This window comes from Vulpes vulpes, chromosome 12, assembly GCF_048418805.1.
Source record: "Vulpes vulpes isolate BD-2025 chromosome 12, VulVul3, whole genome shotgun sequence".
NCBI classification, from domain to species: Eukaryota; Metazoa; Chordata; class Mammalia; order Carnivora; family Canidae; genus Vulpes; species Vulpes vulpes.
The window spans coordinates 104091065-104105492 of record NC_132791.1 but is presented as its reverse complement, the minus strand read 5'-3'; the positions used below and the strand labels follow the sequence as shown (position 1 = coordinate 104105492).

Sequence of the window (14428 nt, the reverse complement as noted above, 5' to 3'; positions counted from 1 at the left end):
GGAGAAAGGTACTAAATAAAAGGATGCCAAGCGCCACTGCATATTAAAATCCTTCATTTTTGCAACTATTTATTCATAGTAAACATTGCCAGGCTCTTCTTTCCATTTGTCTTGTTTTGACTCCTTTAAACAGACCCACTCCTCTGTTCCAGGGAAGCACCCCTGTTCTGTTGTTGGTGTGGGTCCTCATTCCCAAGAACCTGGATTGTATCCCCTTTCCCCATCCTGGTTCCATCCTTTGGACTCTAGTGTTTCTGGTTTTCTGACCTTCTGGCCTGGTGATGTTCGTCTGCTCTCTAAGCATCATCTCCTTTGCTCTCATAGTTCCAATTGGACTTGTTTACCGTACTCTGAAACCGGATTTCAGAGAGGGGCTCTCATGCTAACGCTGCCCCACACTAAGGATCCAAACTGGCCAAGTCCTTTCTTCCTCCCCTGAGAGAGGCTTTCCCTTTTCCCTTTCACACACATGTAGACCACCACTTACGAAGTACCAAAATACAGGTTGGGATAGATACAGAGACAAAGGTGACCAGTCCTTCTCATCAGGATATATAGTGGGGGTGGGGGCAGCAATTAAAATTTGAAGGGGAGGCTGCCGGTACAGAGCCATTCATAAGAATCCCAGGACCGAGAGCCAGGCTCCTCCCCAAGCTTGGGAGCAGGGGTGGGTGTGTGAGAAGGACACACAAAGAGAAGACTTTGGAAATGGATGGTCTAGCACTTCAGGTCCTGGCTATTAAAATGAAAATGAAATAGCTAGTCTGCACACACCCACACTCTCCATCACCCACCCCTTCTCCACTAGCACCCAGAGTGATCTTTTCAAACCGGAATCTGATAGGACCTCAAGGATTTCACCTAAAAGAGCCAGTTCCTTAGCAAGGCCTACAGGGCCTTGGGATGAGCATCCTCTCCACTCCTAGTCTTCACGGTGCTCCTGCCTCCTGATGCTCATTTGATTTATTTCATTTGTCCTGTTCTTTCTGGTCATGGGCCTTTGCTACAGTCCCTCTCCAGTGCCTTGAATCCTCTTCCTCTTTTCATTCAGCAAATCCTGTTTATCCTTCAAGCATGAACTTGAACGTCACTTCCTTAAGGATGCTTTTTCAGACCTGCCTGTCTTGCATTAGTTCCTTCCCTCCCCCAGATTCAGAGTCATGCTATTCTTTGTGTTTCTCGGCATAGTTATAATTTGACATTGGTTTGTATGATCTCTTGGTTTTATTTGTTTTTCCAGTAGACTATGAGCTTCCTGAGGGAAAGGGGCCCAGCCCCTTTTGCACTCTGTCTCCAATGTCTGGAACTTAATAGGGGCTCATGGGCAGTATAATGAGTGGATGTGAAAAGCTTCTTTAAAAAAAATCACTAAGCAAAATGGTTTATTGTGTGTTGAGACTGGCTATGAAATGCTGAGTAACAACCACTCAAATGTATCAGATTTTAATCCTTGGAATTGTAAATGTTAACTTACATGATGACATCTTTGCAGATTTGAGCAAGTTAAGTGTTTGAGATGGGGAGATTATCCTGGATTAGCTGGGTAGGTCCTAAATATAGCCATATGCATACTTGTAAGAGGAGAGCAAAGGGAGATTTGATACACAGAGGAGAAAGCAATGTGAAGATGGACTAGAGGGAGGCAAAATCTCTGGCCTTGAAGACTGGAGGGATGTGGCTATGCGTCAAGGAATGGGGCCAGAAGCCACTAGAAGCTTGAAGAGTGAAGACCAGCTTCTCCTCTAAAGCACCCAGAGGAAGCATGGCCCTGCTGGCACCTTTACAGATCCTGTCACTCCTTTGATCAGTCCTCCCAGTTGCTTGGCAACTCACCCATGCTAGAATCCAAAGTCCTTATTGTGGCCTAAAAGATCCTTCAGTGTGTAGCCCCTGGCATCTCTCTGACCTCCCCTCCTATAACCCTTTTTGTTAACCTGTCTCTTTGATGTTCTTAGAATATCCCCAAGAGGCATCCCTCTCTGGGACTTATAGCTCCCTATGCTGGCACCCATGCCAGGTGTCCCTTGGTGCTCTCTTCCCAAAGGTCACTGTACAGGAGAGGCCTCTTTGGTCACCTGTATGACATAGAGCTCCCCACCTCCCCCAGTTACTCCCTAGGACCCTTCTGATATGTTTTCCTTGAAGACAAAGATCATCTATTGCATTGCATATATTCACATGTTTCAGAGTTGTAGTCTGTTTCACCCCAAAAGAGCACAAACTCCACAAGGTTAGGGACTTGGCCTGCCTTGGCACTGTGGTATCCAAGTCCTAGAGCAGGGTTTGGCCTACAGTAGACACTCAGTGAGTATTTGTTGAATGCTTATATGAATTAAAACTTGAAAACTAGGGCCTTCTGTTAAGTGAGCTTGATTTTTATTATTATTTTTCCCAGAATTTATTGTGTTTCTATGTTTGAGTGTGAAAGTGTGAACTTTTCTGTTACTTCTATCAAAATGATTATCAGACTGGGTTACATTAAGCTAAATCTAACTGAGTGGATTTTCTTAGGAAGGTAAAGAGGAGGCTTATGCCCCAGGCTGAAGGAATAACAAACAGACAGACAAGGAATTGAGAGACCTGAGTGTGGGTTGTGTCACATGGCAGGCTGGAGAGAAAGCAAGAGTTGTGGGGGAGTAGCCCCAAGAGCCCCTCTGGCGAGAGGACCAATTCTCTGCCAACCTAAGTTCAGGTTTCACTGTGGTGGGGATGGGAAATCATCGGAAAATTTAAAGCAAGGAAATTACATGAGTTCTATTTTAGAAAGACTTTGGGCATCAGATTGAAGAACGGATCAGAGGGGGAGTTTTGAGGTGGTGGCACTGGAAGAGTATGAGAACATGGTTTATACCATGTTATCCTGTGTCCCTGACCTCAAGAGATCCCGTCTCTTCTTGAGCAGCTAGACAAATAGCTCTCTAGAGCCACTGCTGGATGCTGGATGGGTGTGTACATGCAGTAAGGGTGGTCTGGGCTCAGTTTTCTGGAAGGTTCTATCCCAGAGATGTGTCTTCTTCTCAGAGTGTCGTTTGTTAAGTTTGCAAGTAAAGAGAACTAAAAGTTTGGGTTTCCATATTTACAAATATGGGGGGAAATTGTGCCATGTTTTGTTTCAATTTGGAATTCTGAGAATATGCCTTTCAGCTTCTTGAAATGAAGCCAGATCACCAAAGAGGATATAAGGTTTACACTAGCCCATGACCAAAGGGCAAAGCTTAAAATAAGATGAGATGGGAGAGAATCAAGCACCAGGAGGGCCTTTTAAACAGAAGATATTTTGAAATAGAGTATCAGGTTCAGAGAACACCAAAACTTGAGATACTGAAAACTGCCTGTCAGTGCACTCTGATGTCTCTCTCAGAAGCTCATGAGGAACTTTCTAGGAAAAAAAAAAAAAAAAGTATTAAGAAGAATGTAGACTCTCCCCAGACCAACTGGACCTGAATCGCGCAGGTGGAGGTGGTGTGGGTGGAGAACCTTGTGTAGCTGGGTTTGCAGTTACGGGTCAGAGCACAGCAGGTCTAAAAGTCAGAGGCAACGAGAAGTCAGACTGAGAACATTTTTTTTTTATATATAAAATCCTGATGTATGGGCATGCTCATTAGTAGGAATTGTGTCAAACCAGGTGAGTGGGCCTGTTCCATGCTTCTAATTACAGTGTGTCTTTCATCACCCTGACCCTGTTGATTTATTGCTGTTCAAATGAAAGATAAGAAACAGAGACAGAAAGAAGAGCTGCTCACTTAGGTGGGTCAGTACTGTCTTCCCCCATATTCCTCTACTTTGTCTTAAAAATCATTTCTAGGGGCACCTGGGTGGCTCAGCCTACTAAGTGCCTGACTGTTGATGTCAGCTCAGGTCTTGATCTCAGGGTCGTGAGTTTGAGCCCCACATTAAGCTCTTTAAAAAAGAGCCTACTTTTAAAAAATTAAAATTAAAATTGTTTCTAAAGAATTATTAGGCTGTCATCCTTCATCACTATATCCTAAGACATCTGAAGCTCTCCCTTTTCTCTCTTCAGGCAACATTCAGCCTATTCAGTACTCAGTAGAGGTGTATCCAACCTTCTTCTGGAACTCAGATGGCTATTTTCCCCATAGCCAGGAACCACGGGACCTAGAATCGGGTGGTGGGAATAGCAGTGGCACTACTCACTATCACCCTTAGTGGCCACTAGCGAAATGTCTACCACCTGTTCCTTCAACTTTAGGATCTGCTGATTGAGAGATCTTAGTTCCAAAGGGAAGAGTGCATCCAACAGGAGACACAATAATGATTCAATTCAACTGGAAGTTGAGACCACGTCACCCGGCCACTCTGAGCTCCTCATGCCTCTGAATCAATAGACAAGGAGGAGAGCTATGGTACTGCCTGGGATGATTGATCCGGACTCCCAAGGGAAATTCAAATGGAGGTAGGAAGAGTATGTTAGGAATCCAGGAGATTCCCTTAGGGCATCTCTTAATATCATGTTCTGTGACTAAGCTAAGGTAAAACCAACAACCTGATCTAGGCATGACTAAGAGAGGACAGAGCCCAGACGTTTCAGGAATAAAGGTGTGATTACCCTGCCAGGTGAAGAACCATGATGAGCTGAGATGCTGGCTGAAGACAAAGGGAATGCGGGGTACTTGGTACAAGAAGGTTACAAATAGCAGCTGTAAGCACATGGCCAGTTACAGACATGAGGACTCTGCCTTGAGGTTTTAAATAGCTTCTCTCTATTTTGTCAGGGACACTTTTGTGTGTATGTGTATGTATATTAAGCAAACATCTTTGTCTTCTTTCTTCTTATTCCCTTATCATGTAGCATAAGATGTATTGACTTTTTGTGAATTTTACATCATAGTGTTTAAGTTACAGGATAAGAGCAAACACCACTCAAGGCCTTTACCTCCTCTTCTAGGGAAAGGATTAGTACATTCTCAGTTGTATGCAGGAGGGTTGTGTCATGCTAAGTGGATGGCAACCTTGTCATTGTCTTCATTTGGAGATTAGGTGTAATTTAAGGAAATGGAACGGGTGCCATGTTAGCCAGGGGAGGCTTGTGATTGTTAATTTTATGTGTCATCTTGGATGGGCGAAGGGATGCCCAGGTAGCCAGGAAGATTTTATTTCTGGGTGTGTCCACTAGAGTGTTTCCAGAAGACATCAGCATTCAAAACAGTAGACTAGGGATCCCTGGGTGGTGCAGCGGTTCGGCGCCTGCCTTTGGCCCAGGGCGCGATCCTGGAGACCCGGGATCGAATCCCACATTGGGCTCCCGGTGCATGGAGCCTGCTTCTCCCTCTGCCTGTGTCTCTGCTCTCTCTCTCTCTCTCTGTGACTATCATAAATAAATAATAATAATAAAAAAATTCAAAACAGTAGACTAAGTAAAGCAAATCTCGCTCACCCATGCAGATGTGCAGCTTCCAGTTTGTTGAAGGCCTGGCTGTAACAAAAAGACAGGAAAGGGGCAAATTCGCACCTCGAGCCAGCATATCCATCTTTTCCTGCCCTCAGACACTGGTGCTCCTGGTGCTCAGGCCTTCAGTCAAGGGCTGGATTACACTACCAGCTTTTCTCGTTCTCCAGCTTGCAGACGGCAGATCACAGGACTCCTCACCCTCGATAATTGCATGAGACAGTTCCTATAATTTATATATATGTCCTATTAGTTCTGTTCCTCTGGAGAACCCTGACTAATACAGATGACAAGTGAGTTTTTCATGCTAAAAATCTTCCTCAGATTTAGAATAAGTATAGCCCTATAGGCACTAGCGTGATACTGGGAAAGTTAGGCAAGCGTATCCCATGGCATTCGGCAGAGCCGGAAGCCTGTTGGCCTGGCAAGCAAAGGTAAGCTGAAATAGAGTCAGTGCGGTATCTCCCACTGAATGCACAGAAACTCTTGCCTCACCTTTCAGTTCAGAGCCTGGATAAAGAAGGAATCATTGATCACATAAACTCATTACTCCTTCATCCATTCACTATTCAAGTATTCATTGGGTTCCTACTAGGAGCCACATATTGTGCTAAACTCTGATGGTAGAACACAGATACCAGATACTTGTCTCCAAAGAAATAATATTCTAGTGAGTGACAAGAGAAGTAATAGTTCTTCTATTGCTATTCAATAAGTAAATAGTTTGCTGTAATATAGGCAGAGTCAGGGCAAGTATCACAGCAGCCCCTACATCTGAGAACCTCAGGGGACTTCACAAGGAAGCTTCACCTTAGTTGAGAGTCGAATAGGATTAGTTAGTAAAGTAGGGAAGGAGGGCTGTTCTACACAGGTAACAGCTGTAACATAACACAGGTAACATATACGAAGGCTAGCGGATGAATGAGCCATTCATAGAAGCTGAAAGCATCCTGTAGGCAGATCATCAGAGGAGGGGATGGAGGGGTCTGAGATGAGACCCAAGAGGTGGGCAGGAGCCAGATCACAAGACTGGGAACTTTTCTTAATGGCAAAATGGTCCCAAATTAGGAGAGAGCAGATCCTATTCAGGGGGATTGCTCATTGGGTGTCAGTTTTGGAACAAGTGTATCTGAGAGCAAAGCAAAGGCACAAAGGTCCTCCATGGTGCATCATAGTTCCCTAGGCCACCTCATATCCATGTCTACTGTGCCATGAGTTGGCAGGAGTCAATGTCAGCACCAGTCTCATAGCCTATATTTGAACCTTGAACGGGGATTAAGCTGTGGATGGATCCTCCAGCTTGGCTTCAGTGAGCAGCTCTCCAGACAAGTAGAGTTAGTGTCGACACAGATGCACGCTTCCCCTTCGGCGATAGGTCATTCTCTCCTCTTTGCCATTTTCCATCTGTCTCTCGAAGTCAGTCTTTCACTCGATCTTGCCAGCAACTTCTTTTTCATTACCACCTGTACTTTTTGCTGTCTTTTCATTTCTTTTCATTTTTGTTCTGTTTTACTCTTCTCATCATTCTATTTTCTGACCCACTCTTCTCTCACTTTTCTCTGGCATCATTATTTTGTTTTGACCTTTTGTTCTCAGGACTGTGCCCTTTTGCTCATGTGCTCTTTCTTCTAATATTTGCTGGAATCTTCTTTCCCTCACCTACACTTTCCCTGTCTCCTTTTCTTCTTTCTCCTCTTTCTTGGCTTCCTTATGCTTTGGCACCCATTATTCTCTTCCCTCCCGGGTCACAGCTCTGCTCTCCTGCCTGCTGGCCCCTCCCAGCCCTTCCATCTCAGTGTCCCACCTGTCCATGAGGGCCATTACCCCTTGACGTGGCATTTGTGTTTTTGTCACCAGTACTAAGGGCTCACATTGTAATTATGGAGAGGCTAAGATAATCAGATGAGCCTTTTTATTTATTTATTTATTTATTTATTTATTTATTTATTTATTTATGTTTCATTTCCCTTAATAAGCACATCCTGAAATTGAGCTGCTGTTTTACTCAGGTTTCATCATTTCCCCTGAGGAATCCATATCTAACCTTAGACAAACTGCCCTCCCTGTGCAGTGCTGAGAGGAAAGACAATATATCTAAGGTTACCTTGTTGAGACTCAAGTGTGCTGGGTCTGTGTGCTCTGTCCTCAATGCCATGTGTACCAATGTATGTGATTATATGTGTGTTGGTGGGGAGAGGATTTCATCTGTTTCTGAGCCTGAAGGAACTCACAGTTGATCATGGGATGGACTAACAATATTTATCCAGGCCTATGTGAGGACCATAGAGCAAAAAGGTTCCACCCAAGACTGGGGACTGCTTGGAGAGTAGCTCTAGAAGAGGGACAGTCCCAGAAGGCCTGATGCATTATTCCGTGTAACTATACTGATCCCCTCTAAGAGAATGACAAGTTGTGAAGGTACCAATCATCAGAAATGTCCTGGCCACTCCACCAGCCACCTGGAACCCTTCTCTGCAGAGAGGCACTGCCTGTTACCAGCCATAGGGCATAGGCCACAGCATCAGGAAAAAGATATTTCCTGCAGTGGAATGGTGGCCACAGTGCAAAAATCTACTGAGTTGCAGGGGTCTTTTCTGGCCCCTGCTATGCCCAGAGGCCTCTTCTGCTCCAGGCTGGAGTACTTTATTGGAGCAGAGTGACTCTATTCTGGTTGTAGAAGATTATAAACACAGCTTCTCATCTCATAGGACCATTAGAGGCAACTATAGGAAAACAGTAGCTGGCAGGTTTTCATATGCAATGATAATAATATTTATAGCTACACCTTATTGAAACCTTATTATGTAGCAGCCAGGAATAGGATGCAGCACTTTATGAATATTATTTAACGTTCAAGACAACCCCACGTACCAGATGCTATTATTGCCCTTACTTTAGAGATGAAATGGAAACCTGCTAACCTGGGTAAGACCAGACGTTACTAAGTGGCAGAGCCAGAATCTGAAATCAGGGAGTCTGACCCTGCTTAGCTCACCCTCAGACACTGTGCTTCTCTTTATGAGCAGAGTCAAATTAATCTGACTCAGAGGTTGGATCGCAAGTAGGTGTACTCTCCATAAGCTTGGGCTTGGGTTAAAATCATTTCAGAAGACACTTTGAAGGTTACCTAACCAGTGATTCTCAACTCTTGAACATTACGATTACTTAGGGGCTTTGTTGAATGAGAGGAATGTTCCCCTCAGAGATTCTGATTCAATTTATTGGGATTAAGGCTGGAGAAGGATTATTTTTTTAAACTCCTTAGGTGCTTGTATTTTACCCCCTTGTTGAGAACCATGGTTCTAATATCACAGATGAGAACCATGGTTCTAATATCACAGATGGGAAAACATGAAACTTAAAACATTAACTGACTTGTCCAAGGTCACACCACTGGTTAAGGGCAGTTGTGAGGGCCAATCCCAGCTCTCCTGGCTCTCATCCAGGGCTCTTTCCCCTGCCCCTGATGAAGGACATATCTTTCCTTGTGTGTGAGAGAGAGAACACAGTAAAACATGGTGGGTAAGATTTTGGACAGAGCCACAACTGGGATAGAATAGTCACTGTGCAGCCTTGGGCTTCAGTTATCTATGTTTCAGACTTGTCTCATCTGCAAAATGAGCAAAATAATAAAACCTGTCTCTAGGAGTTGTTCTGAGGTGATATAGGGAGATGATAGCACATAAAGTCTTCATAATCCCACCTAGCATATGGTACTCTTTTACTGTATGGAAAGGACCATTCATTAAACATCAGTCTCACCAGCCATCCTGTAGTCGGCAGTAATAGCAACTTTAAATTTTAAAAATAAAGTAGTATGTAAGTAAAGAATGTGTATTAGGTTCTAAACCCACTGAAGATGATGTGTCTCCTTCACATGTGTCTGGGCAAGTTGATATCACCTGCAGACTCTCATGAGGGTTTACTGATGACATGTCTGGCCACTGGGTTGGCCGCAGTGGGCCAGACATTCAGATGTGGCCGCTGCCCCTATAGCATGTTATCACAAATGGGGGTGGTGGTATGCCTCCCCAGGTTCTTCTCAGGATCACCACCAGAATAAAAGCAAAGACATTTATAAGGTTGATGAAGGGGGAAAGAATCATCATGTACCCTGTAGACTAACTAGATCTTTTCTCTATGGACTTAGTACTTCAGGAGACATTTTTATCCATATTTTTTTTAAATTCTATCCAAAAAGGAAGCCATGGTAGAATGGAGGTTACTCCAAGGATTGTGCCTCATAGCTGATATAATAGTATTCTTCCAAAGTCATCACTGACCTGACTAGACCTTTCCCCTATGGCTGTTCTATTATCAGCTTCCATGACCTGTTGGTTTTCACTCCTTAATTTTCTGTTCTTCTCCTTAGGCTACATTATCTCCAATGATCTGCCCAAGCCTGTGACTTCAACTACTGTGGTTTCACTAATGAGAGCCACACCTTTATATCCATTATGAGCAAAGCTGTATTTCTAAGAGGCTGTTGGCTTCTCCTCTTGAAAGTTCCTCAATATGTTCACAATTAAACAAATCATCTTATCCTACCATTCTTGCCACCCCAAATACTTGTTGCTTCTGTATTAGCAATCTTGAAGAATGGAAGAATATCTTTCCAATGCCCAGGAGAGAGAGAGCTACAGGTTATCCTTTATCTATCTATCATCTATCTATCTATCTATCTATCTATCTATCTATCTATCTATCGGCACTCCTCACTAAGTCAGTCATCAGATCCTGTAGATGTCCCTTATTTGCATCTCTCCATCATTACTGTCACTGCCTAGGTTCCGGCTTTTATCCCACTTTACTTGATTTCCTTATATATAGTCTTAGTCGTTTCCTCTGTCCGGTGGTCGCAACAAAAACAATAGCAAACATTTATTGGGCAAAACTCATTTAAATCCTACCACCATAGATGGTAGATAAGAATATTATATTTACACCTTGTGGATGAGGAAACAAAAGCTAAGAGGACTCAGCATCTTACTAGAGATCATAAAGCTTCCAAAAGGAAGACGGGGTTTGAACCCTTATCTGCTACTGAGAGAATGCCCATGGTAGCTCAACCACCTTTCCCAGGAATCTAAGCCCTTGCTTGGCTTATTCAAAATCATCCTCTTACTAAATGTTACTTCTTCTAGAGAAGAATCTTTTTTCTTCTATTTTGTTTTTTTTTTTCTTGTTTCCTCGGCAATGTTGATTTCATTGCATTTTCATAATATTTCATGCTTTAATTTAATTTATTTAGTGCTATTGTACAGGGCCCTGAGCATATTGGGAGAAGCAAGAACTTTATAAATAAAATTATTATTACAGCTGCTCCAATACCAGCCCCTGAGCTATTTAGCAGATATATCAATTACTCTCACTGCTGAAAATTTTCACCTAAAGCCCTTTATGGCCCAAGTTTTCCTTGTCTTTTGTTACTCTCTCCTGCTTGTGTAATCTTGACACAGTCATGTAGCATTTCTCCTTCCCCTCCCCATCAGAATTGAGCAGAAAGCACCTCAGCCAAAGTTCCATGTAATGTATTATGGAGAGCATGACCTAGTTTCTTTAGCCTTTTTGAAACACTCAGGTTCTGAATCCCATTTGCTAGACCTAAAATGTCAGTTTTGCAATGAATGAGTTAACCCTCCTTCCCCAATCCATGCTAAGACCTGTTATCTACCAGTCTGTGGTAGAAATCCCTTCCAGGGTACTCTAGAGCTGGATATGAGTTGATCACAACAGTTATTTGGCACATGGGATTTCAGGACTCTGAACTTCGACATTTGCACAAAGTTTTTTGTCAGTCTGGAAAGGAAGCAAACCCCAAACAAGGGGAATAGGATAAGTCACTGGGTTACTCATCTTCATTTCTAGCACTAAGGCTACTTTCTGGAACCTACCTGCTACCCTCACAATCTCATAGCAAGAGATGTGAGAGGACCATTGTCTTCTATTTAAAGAATGCCAATGACTTGTTGAAGAATTCACAGAATGGGACCAGTGGCTAAACTGGGATGTTTCCCTGGACATCTCCCAAAGCATGCTAGTGGACTTGACCTTCACTACCCCAGCTTCCCCATAGCATGCTCATTTCTCTTCTTTTTAACACACTATATTCAGTCATCCATTCAATAAAAATGAACTACACACTTTCTACGTACCAACAGATGGCTGGCATGCACAGTGATGAACAAGATGTACATAGTTTCTTTTGGAGTGTGGGTTCTTTACTTCCTCTCTTTTCGTCTTGACATGCCTCCCTTTCAAGAATACATTCTTGTCATAATTTACAGTTGTATTAAGGATTTCTGAAGAAGTTTCCTAATTAACTAGGAACAATACGCTGTGCTGTCCTCATTCCGTGTGTGTGTGTGTGTGTGTGTTTTGTTTGTTTGTTTTTATTTTTTTGTTTTTGTTTTAGAAAATAAAAGGAAGTAGCCAATCTGTCCATTACAAATGAGTTCATTCCTATTCAAGCAGTGGCTGCCACGTACCTTGCCTGAGGCTTCTTACGTTATGAGCAACATATTGGCTTTAGTTGTCTGTACTTCTTCCCAGCTACACTGGGATCCCTAGATGAGTGAAAGACACAATAACCCAAAATATTTTATTGTATTATACATGGTGGTCATGCATAGTTTCCATAATACAGTGAGCTAGTTCAAGGTGGGTGGGCATAACCCCTCTCCTGGCCAGATAGAGGTTGTTGGATATCTAACAACTATATTTCCTTCTAGCAAAATAAGAATATGAAATGAACTGTGACCCAGATGTCTAGGTCAGCAAGAAATAGGATGAAATCTGTCTTCCCTCAAAGGGAAAAATAATTTCCAATAAAAAAATGACTAAGCAGAAATATTCAAATTGCTATCAAAGGATGCAGCCATAAACAACTGTCCAATTCAGTTGTTTTCCTGCAGCTCAGAAGTGCTTTGCAATCCACAGAGTAATCATTGAGAACCCAAGGAACTGTGCACTCCTCAACCTGGTATTCTCAAAATACATGATCACTCAGTGACCATTTGCATCCCCACTAAGCACAAGCCATTGTTCACAAAGCTGCTTGTGGACAGTCCCCTGTAGTTTCTCACTGTACAATGACTTAGGCCATAACAGCTAATCTTTGGTCACCTCTCTGGAATGCATCCAGAGGGGCCCAATTCTAGGCCCATTTCCACCTACCATTCTCCAAACAGATGGTGAACTTTGAAACCCCTCTTGCACAGGTCGGGACAATCTGGGGTTGCTAACTGAAGGCTACCTTGGACCATTTGTCCCCACTCTGTTGGGTATCTCATCTCGGGCTCATTGTAATTCTATGTTAGTCCTTCAATAGAAATGGCCAGCAAGCCCAGAGATAACAGAATAGGAATCAATGGGACCTACGATTGTCTGCATGCCAGATTCTCTTGTCAACCTAGTCTCCAATCCATCCTGCCAGCCCAATCTCCTCTGGGACTGAGACGTTTGAAAACAGTGCAGCAGCCTCATCTCCCGGGCAGTGTTTTTCTCCATCATTTGCTTTATTAAATATTGATTTTCTGTTGCATTATTAAACCTTAAGTCCAGAGCATAAATTCTGGGCTGATACTTTAATCTGGCTCTCCTCATTTTTTTGGCTTTTAGAACTGATTTTCAGGCCAGCTCTCCTGGGGAATCTTTAAGTCAACTCAAGGCCTGAGAGAAACCTGCCTGCAGGAAGGGGAGGAGCCCAGACTTGAGAAGTAGCTGGCCTTGCCAGGGCACTACAAAAACAACTGAGCTCCTGCAAAGCAGATCTTCACTTTACACTTGTTCCAGACACAGAAGCCTATCCCCATTGGGATTCAAGTGGTTGTACCAGAAAAGTCTTGGATTCACAACATCAAAACTACTGAGTAGGCAAATGATATGCTCAATCGATTTTAGAATCCGACATCACTGAACTCTTCAGACATTATCTAATCCACTATCCATTCACCTCCTTTTCTTTTGGTCTCTATTATTCCTAGGATTTGAGTCATCAGATCTAATTAAATAGGCCTTTGCCTTTTTACTTATTTTAGGTCTCTAGTTTATTCTTATTTCCTCTTCCCCTCTGTTCTCTCTGAGGACCAGTGGTTGAGCGGTTGACTGTGTCAACCCATCATAGAATAGAGCCATCACAAACACTTTCTGAGGGATGTTGACATCTCCAACCTGCTGTGTTTGCTATGGTGACCTCCAAGTTTAATTCCCTGCCCTTCAAATAGTTTCATAGGCTGGTGCTGTCCTTGGCCTAAGCCTGGGGGCATGAGCCTGAGGATAAGACACAGAAGGAATCATCATGCCTTTGTCTTCAACACTGACAGACCAACAGGAGAAAAATGGAAGTAAATATTTTTGGAGTTTCTCTGGTAGGACTGGAGCATGTTGCTGTCTATGTGGATGTTTGCAGAGAGCGATGCTCACCTCCCTGTCTAAACTTCAGTTTATTTCCTCTTTCCGTCTGTGCCCTGTCAGGTCCTACATCCCCAGAAATATGGTGTTAGAAAATTATTCCAGAAACTGGCAGAGCTTCTGGTAAAAGGCCATGGGTTAGAAGAGGAATGAGGAATGACTCATTCTGGGATAGAGAGAGAGCACAACTAATTCTGACTGGCCGCTGACACCTGCCAGGAGTGAACCTTCAGATGCTGTCGGCCAATGGCTGAGTAAGTCCATGTGGCCATATCAGATGTGTCTAGAAAAGAGTCGGGAAATATTTTATGGAAAACGTGGGAAGGTCAAGGTGGAAGAGTCTGTCTCCTTCATTTCCTCCAACCTACCTCATATCACCAGCATCCTTAAGCCTCCAAAGAATAAGGGGAATTTCATGCTATGGATTTTCTCACAGTTTTTTTTTTTTTTTAAACCCGAATCTCTCCATAGTAAAATAGGTTAGATAGTACGTATGGCTCATTTGAACATAGCCAGTGATGGACAGCTTACTAACTGGTCATGTATGTATTTCTTTTACAAAAGCTCTAGCTTTTTAAAAAAATATACTAAGCCAAAATTTGCTTCTCT

At 43.1% G+C, this 14428-nt stretch overlaps 1 protein-coding gene across 8 annotated transcripts in view; it reads left to right on the top strand.

The window, feature by feature from the left end:
- The window catches only part of NTM (neurotrimin), a 930011-nt gene that overhangs the window by 771576 nt on the left and 144007 nt on the right, over positions 1–14428 (top strand). The window lies entirely within an intron of this gene.